We start from the raw sequence: 7,269 nt of genomic DNA on the forward strand, positions 1-7,269 counted from the left end.
CTGTACATCTTGATATTTTGGGGGAGGGCGGGTAGTGTGGGGAGCTCCTTGTCCACCTGTTGTCATCCCCCTGTGTCAGCGTGGCTTCTTGGAGACTTCCTTGCACCAGTCCGAGTCCCAGTGCTAGGCCTTCCTCTGCCAGCAGGGGGAGCCCTGGGACCAGGCAAAACGGTGGCTCAGGTCCTTTATGCAGTGGTCCCCCCAAAGGGTCTGAGAGCCTGCTCTGTGCCAGGTCTCCCATGAGCGGTGGAGGCACGAACACAAACTCTTTTGTTCTTGCCCTCAGGGACCTCACGGTCCACTGGAGGATTCAGACTGGTAGGCTGATAAGTTCAATGGCAGGGTAAGCATGGAAGTGGAGGGATGCAGAGGACGACCCCGGGCGGGCCGCTGAAGGGACACCTCAGCTGAGACGTGGAGGACGGGAAGGAGCCCACCAGGCTAGGAGGTGGCAGGTGAAAAATGTCCTGGGGATGCAGACAAGTCGCTGGGTGAAAGCAAAACTTAGAAGCTCAGCGTGGTGGGGAACATAGCGGACCTGGGGGGGGCCTGGGTGGGAGCCCCACCTGAAGAGCCATGCCCACCGGCGCCTCTCCACTTCCCCCAACTCTGGTCCCAAGACCTAAAGGTTTGGCTTCTGCCAAAGAGCCCGGGACGGGGGTCTGGGTCCTTCCCCAGCTCAGGAAGGGCAGGACGTAGAAGAGGAGGAGCTCCTGCCGCCCCCCACCCCCACCACCTAGCAGGCCCTTCTTCGCCCTGGGCCAAAAATAGAGATGAACGAGGCCTGTGGGGACTGCCCTGGGGTTCCCTTCCTTCTCTGCAGCTCCCCAAACCCCAAACCAAGGCGGGGAAGGAGTGGTTAGAACAGTTAGGTAGGAAGTAGATAGCTGCCTCTTCGTCCTCCAGCTGCCAGTGGTTGGAGATGGGACAGGAAGATGCTTGCGAAGCTGCTTCTCTGGGGGCCCTCAGAGCCTGGGGGCAGGGGATAATCTTCCTGGGCCTGGGAATCCCCCTGCATGTGTCATTCTGAGGATGCCCAGGTTCTGAGGTGGTGGGCAGTTTGAGTCTCTATAACTGGCATGTCCAGCATCTAAGAGGGGAGGAAGGTGGAGAGGTCTCTGGGACCATCATTCCCAGACACCCGAGGGCAGGCGAAGCAAATGCAACTCAAAGGAGTAATGAGGACGACGGGTCGTGGGCCTCAGCTCTGCAGGGGTACCTAAGCAGAGGGCTGTCGCGCATTTGGACTTTGGGGTAGGGAAGCTGGGGCGGGGGTGCCCTGGCGCCGTCTCTCCTGCTGGCGAGGCACGGGGAAGCTCCTGGGGGGTGCTGCCAGCCTGGCTGCAGGCCGGGTGATGTGCAGTGACACAGGACCCCACTCCAAGTACAAGGAGAACTTTATTGATCACCACCTGGGTGGCGCTGGCCCCTCCATTGCCCCGCGGGCACTGCCCTGGCAGTCCCCACCACCTGGTGATCTCCGGCATTAGCCTCTCCCAAGGATGAGCGGGAGGGTGGTCTGGCTGGCGGTGGTGGTGGCTGTTTCAGGGGGCACGGGGCGCATCACCTCAGCTGAGCTGGAGGAGGTGCAGGAGGGTGCTGGCCAGGAAGAGCAGGAAACTGCCACCGCCTAGGCCGTGGGCTTCAGAGGGCTTGCTCGGGTTTGCGGGTTTGGAGGTCTCGTTCGTGGAGACTGCAGCCTGCATCTGCAGGAGGAGAAGTGCGGGAAGTTGAGGGGGCTTTTGACTCCCCTGTTGGCTATTTAAAGACTCAGCCTCCCCACCTCAGCTCTCACCCTCCGGGACCTGCCTCCGCCACAGGTCCCGTCGGGCCTCCTGGGCTGCTTCTTGCCTTGACCCAGGCAGGGGCAGAGGTGGTCCCTGGCCTAGCCCCACCCAACCTTCCTGTGCCCTCCCCCAGGCCACCAGCTCCTTCAGTACAGAGGGAGGCAGTGTAGAGGCCTGTCCCTGGGCCTCAGCCCGGGGTCCCCTTGTCTTCTGAATGGGGAGGAGAGTCGTCATTGTTGTGATGGGATTGGGTGAAAAGGCCCTCAGTCAGGTGGAGGCGGGGAGGTGGGATTTCCTCCCTGAGGAAATGACCAAATGGACATCAAGCTGTTCTTAATGCTTGATCAAGCTGCTCTTGATGGAGATGAAGCTGTTTTTGATGGTGACCAAACCGTTCTTGATGCTTGGTCAAGCTGTTCTCGATTGAGAACTTGATGGCTCCCGCCTCCTAGACTGATTTGTGCCCTCTGGGCACTTGGGATGCTCCAAAGCCGCCCCCTGGAAGAGCAGCAGCTTGCAAGACTCCAGCTGTTTCTGGAGTGGGAGATTTCTACCTTCTGGGCATTCCCCCAACACCCAGGCTCATCTCCTGCCTGGGGTCCTCTCCACCCTCCAGACCTGAGCAGGCTCCACCTGGCCATCTCCTGCCCTACCCCCACAGGAGCATTTCCTTGGGCTCCCCGGGGGGTGATGCCGGCCTCACGCAGGGGCTTCTTCCCGAGCCCCTCCACGCCCCACCAGTCCACGACAACCCCAGCTGTGGGTCCAGGCTTCTTTGGGCCAGGGCGCAGCCCTCAAGCAGGCTGACCCCAGCCAGAAGGGCCGGAAGGCTGGGCGGCCGGGTCTGCTGAGTCCCCGCTCCCCTGCCAGGGCGCCCATCTGCCTCCACTTCTGTGGGAGAAGGCAGAGGCCCAGGGACCCTGCACTGTCCCCCTCCCCTGCCGGGCAGCTCTGGCGAGTCCTGGGCAGTCGTGCCAGGGGCACTGGAGGACCGCTCTTACCTGAATCATAACCAGGAAGCTGATGGCAAGGAGGAGGAAGAGGAAGCCCTTCATCTCGGGAGGGTCTCGGAGGCTCGCTCGCTAGTAGACTTTGGAAATGAGTGCGGGCCGCCTGCACTTCTGTTTCGGTTTGGCTGCTTTTCAACTAGGAGGCGAGGGAGGCGGGGGTGGGGGGAGGGCCTACGAGGGGGTGTTCCTTCCTTCTGTCAACCTGGGGGTTGATTCCCCGCCCTGCACACTCAGGCCCGGGCAGATGATGGCTTCTGCTTAGGGATCTCGCTGAACCCCAGAGCAGGAGGGATGGGCAGAGCAAAGGGGCAGCAGTGGGATAGTAAATAAGGCCCTGGGCTTGGAGTCCTGCATTGGGGTTCTATCACCTACCGATTCTGACATCCTGGGCCAGAAGCTGCACCTCTCTGAGCCTCTAACAAAAAATGCTACTGGAGGATTAAAGGCAATCACTCGTTTAAAAGTGCCAACCCAGCGTGAATGTTATAGAGACGTAGAAAGTCTACCTGTAAACGTAGAGTGGGGCAGGGGATAGGAGCTGAAGGGGGAAAGATTGGGGGTAGATATGGATTTCAAGGGAAAGTTGGAACTAGGGCCACAGGCTCAGAATGAAGGCTCGGGGAACAGCCTGTGAATGCTGCAGAGCACTGGATTGGGACCCAGGAAACTTGGCTTTAGCACAAATCATAGCATGACCTTGAGCAAGCCCTTCATTCTCTCTGGACGTCAGTTCTTCATTAAAAGTGAGGAGATTGAAGCAGATTATCTCTGAAGTTTCAAGTCTAGTGTTTTCCGATTTTGGTGATGTAAATAGCAGATGGGCTGTTTGTATCCATCTTGGATGGATGGGAGGGGAGCTATTTGTGAGGCAGGCCAGGTGGCTGGACTCCAGTGGAAGGGAATTTGGGGTTTGGGAGGGAAGTCTCATTTAAAGGCTGGGGTGATGATATGAATCATGAAGCTGATTGGCTTGGGTTTCATTCTTTTTACATTCTTTCTTTATTCTCCCTGAAGGTTGTGCAGTAAGATTTATAATTATCCCCATTTTACTGATGAAGAAACTAAGGCTTAGAGTTAGGTGACTTGCCCAAGGTGGTAAGTGGTGGAATCAATCTCATTTGAACTTGAATCCATGTCTGTGTGAAGCCACAATGTGTATGTAGCTTCTGGGACTGCATTAGAATTCCTCAATTAAGTCCTAATTCCCTGCCTCCTCCCACTTCCAGAGGATGCAGGGGTAGGCTCTGCAGCCCAGCTCCTGTGGTGCCTACTTTCCCTTCTTTCATTTACTTTGCACCCCATTTGCAAGCCAGGTAGTAAAGGGAAACTGCTTTACCTTCTCACCCACTTCCCTTCTCAGTTTTGGGCTCTGTGTTGCAAGACTGGAAAAAAACCTGAGTGGGGCCCTTTGGGGCCTCTAGTCCCTGGCCGAGACTAGCTCAAAAGAGATCAAGTACTGGGACTCCAGACTGGTGTGAGAAAGCCAGAAGAGGGCTGGGAGTGGAAGCCTTGTGACCCCTGAGGGGGTTAGGCAGGGAAGTGGGAGGAGCCTCTATCTACCCATCCTTGACCACCCCTATCTGTTCCTTCAACCAGAGATCTCTCCTGACCTCTAACGCTGCCTTTGGTGCACTTGCAAGATGTGTGTTTCTGGGGGTTCATGAGAGCTTGGGAGGCAGCAGGATGCTGGAAGGGCACTGGCTCTGGAAACAGGAGGCCCCCGTTCAAAGTTCAACATGGAACTTGGCTGAAACTTGGCTTTGTCATGTTGATCAGTCTTTTCCCCTGTTATGGGGAAGCTGGGCAGGATAAGGCCAGGGACCAGCTGTGGCATATTTTATGCTGGGGACGCAGCTAGGGTACTCAAGTACTAGACTCATATCTGTAAAAAATTTCTTGCAAACCCCAGAAGTTTCATTTTCCACATCCTGAAACTCTGCTTTTGTGTGAGGCTGAGTTAGGGGGTGGGGGTGGGTCAGGGAGATTATAGTCCTAGGGGATGGGACTTGGGGCATGGAACAGGAGGAGGTCTGGAATCTGATAATAGCTGAGAAAGGAAGAAGGGACTTCAAACTTTTCCCTCTCCTGCCCCTTGAGTAGTTTTATCCTGTCTTGATGACATCTGGATCACAAAGCTTGATGAACCCTGAGAAACCCACCATTTTACAGATGGAAAAACTGAGGATCCAAAAAGGGCAGCTTAATGGCAGAGCTGGAGCTAGAACTCATTTCTCCCAACTCTTCTGCCCCACTGTACAGCATCTCCAAACTCGAGTTCTGAACCTTAACTAGCAAGATGAGAAGTCCTGGTCTGCACTCCCCAAAGTTCTTTGGTGTGATAGTCAAGGCCCTGCCTCCCTCCCCAGCCTCCTGTCTTGGGTTTCACAACCATCCCTCTTGTGCATACCACATCTCAGCCCCTAGCCACACCCAACCTGCAGCTCTCCAGCTGGCCGGTGCTCTTTGACACCTCACGTGTTTCTTCTGCAAGGAAAGCCCTTCCCCTCCCCTTTTTTTTCACCTAGGGAACTCTTATTCATTCTTCAAGAGTTAGTTCAGAAGTCCCTTCCCCTGGGAAACGTTCCTCTTCTCCTAGCAATCTCCCTCAAAGAGAAGGAGTTGTTCCTTAAAGTCCTGAAACTTTTCTAATGACCTTTGCTCTAAAGATTGTGCCTGTAAAGAACAGGGGCTGGCTCCTGGAGGGTGGGACCAGGTCTTGTCATCTCTCTAACCCAGGGATTCTTAACCTTTTTTTCCACGGTCCCCTTTGCCAGTCAGATGAAAACACAGACCCCTTAACTAAGTCCACACTACACTGTGTATTATTTAATAAACATATCACAGCTGCACCAACATGTCCCCACGAGAATAACGATTTTTTAAAAATTTCAATTCACGCTCACAGACCCCTTGTTAAGAACCCCTGCTCTAACCCATTGCAGCACAAGACTTGGGCACGGAAGTGTCAGAGACTGTTGAATTCATGAGTGAGGGTAAGGTGACCACTCCCACATCCAAGCTCTGCATGCCTGCCTTCATTCATTCAATAAATGTTTTTTATGGGGTATCAGTAGATTACTAAGTATTGGAGGGTTACGCACAGAGAAGAACTAAGGAACTGGGAGAAGTGAGCCCTTCATTTAGGGCTGCTTTTCTTCTAAAAGCATTTGCTACTTCCAGAAGAAGTAGATGAGAAGCTGAGCAGAGGTTTCTACAAATACATGGGACTAGGGGGAGAAAACTTGTAGTTCAAGATCTGCTAAGGAAGGGGGGCCCTCCCCACTAGGCTTTGGGTTGGGACCATGTAAGGCTACACCCTAGGAGGAAAAGTGAACAGGAAACAGCCCAGCCCTCAGACAAATTGAAAACATGACCAAAAATAAAACAAAAATGAGAAGCAACAGATAATAGAAACAATTCTACCAAATTTCCAAAGAATAGAATTATCAATCAAACCTTAAAGTAACTATGCTTAATATATTCTAAGACATATAAAACAGGATTGAGAATTTTGACAGAGAACCGGAAATTGTGGGAAAGAACCACATAGAAATTCCAGAACTGAAAAATACAAAAATAGAAATTAAGAACTCAGTGGGCAGTTTTAACGGATTGGACACAACTGAAGAGAGAATTAGTGAAGAAGAATTAGGGAGATGGGTCTTAAGAAAATATGTATTATGGCATATTTATTAAGTGCCTACTGTTTGCCAGGCACTGCTCTAGGCACTAGGGATACAGCAGTAAACAAAAGGCTATAGTCCTGTCCTTAGAGAACTGACTTTCAAACAGGGAAAGCAGGTGTTAAACAAAAAATAATGATAACTTTGGGATTCAATAAATGCTGTTAGAAAGGCAAGAGGGAAATGTGAGAAAAGAGAGAAATTATGGTGTGTGTGTTGGGGGAGAGAGTTTATATTTTAGGAAAGTGGTCGGGAAAGTCCACTTACGAGAAATGTTTGTGTTGAGACCTGCAGAACAAGAGGTATCTAGGCATGCAAAATGAGACCACTGCCCCTGTCCCAGTTTCACAATGTACTTTGATAACTGTCCCCAGGGCCCAGCACAGTCCCACAGAGGGCAGGTGCTCAGTATGTACTTGTTTAATGATGGGATGGAATACAATGGGGGTAGGGAGGAGGGGAAGGGGTTGCAGTACATACTACAGTGTGATCTGCCCTGAATCTTTCATCTCCACCAATGCATCATCAAGCATTCCATGGTAAATATTTATCTATCCATCCAACCATCCATCCTCTCATTTACTCTCCCAGTCAATTTACTGACATATACTGTGTGATGGTTAAGACGCATGAGTGAAGGTCCACCACCCTTGAGGAACTCTTAGTCCAAGGACAGATCCACACTGAAATGAAAACTGAATAAGAAATGCTATCTATAATGGCAGCAGGGTTATTAGAATATAAAGGAAGGACTAATTCATTTTGGTTGGAGGGAGTGGGGGGTGAACT

The 7,269-nt window shown here is 52.5% G+C and overlaps 1 long non-coding RNA gene across 1 annotated transcript; it reads right to left on the reverse strand.

Annotated features, from left to right (window-relative positions):
• Positions 1 to 1,379: 1,379 nt before the first annotated feature.
• LOC101440591 (uncharacterized) lies at positions 1,380 to 2,945 on the reverse strand. Its single transcript, XR_189001.3, has 2 exons — positions 2,789 to 2,945; positions 1,380 to 1,706 (listed from the first exon to the last, which is right to left on the reverse strand). It is a non-coding gene; the product is annotated as an uncharacterized lncRNA (long non-coding RNA).
• Between the last annotated feature and the right edge of the window lie 4,324 nt (positions 2,946 to 7,269).

Source organism: Dasypus novemcinctus, chromosome 9 (genome assembly GCF_030445035.2).
Source record: "Dasypus novemcinctus isolate mDasNov1 chromosome 9, mDasNov1.1.hap2, whole genome shotgun sequence".
Classification (NCBI taxonomy): domain Eukaryota; kingdom Metazoa; phylum Chordata; class Mammalia; order Cingulata; family Dasypodidae; genus Dasypus; species Dasypus novemcinctus.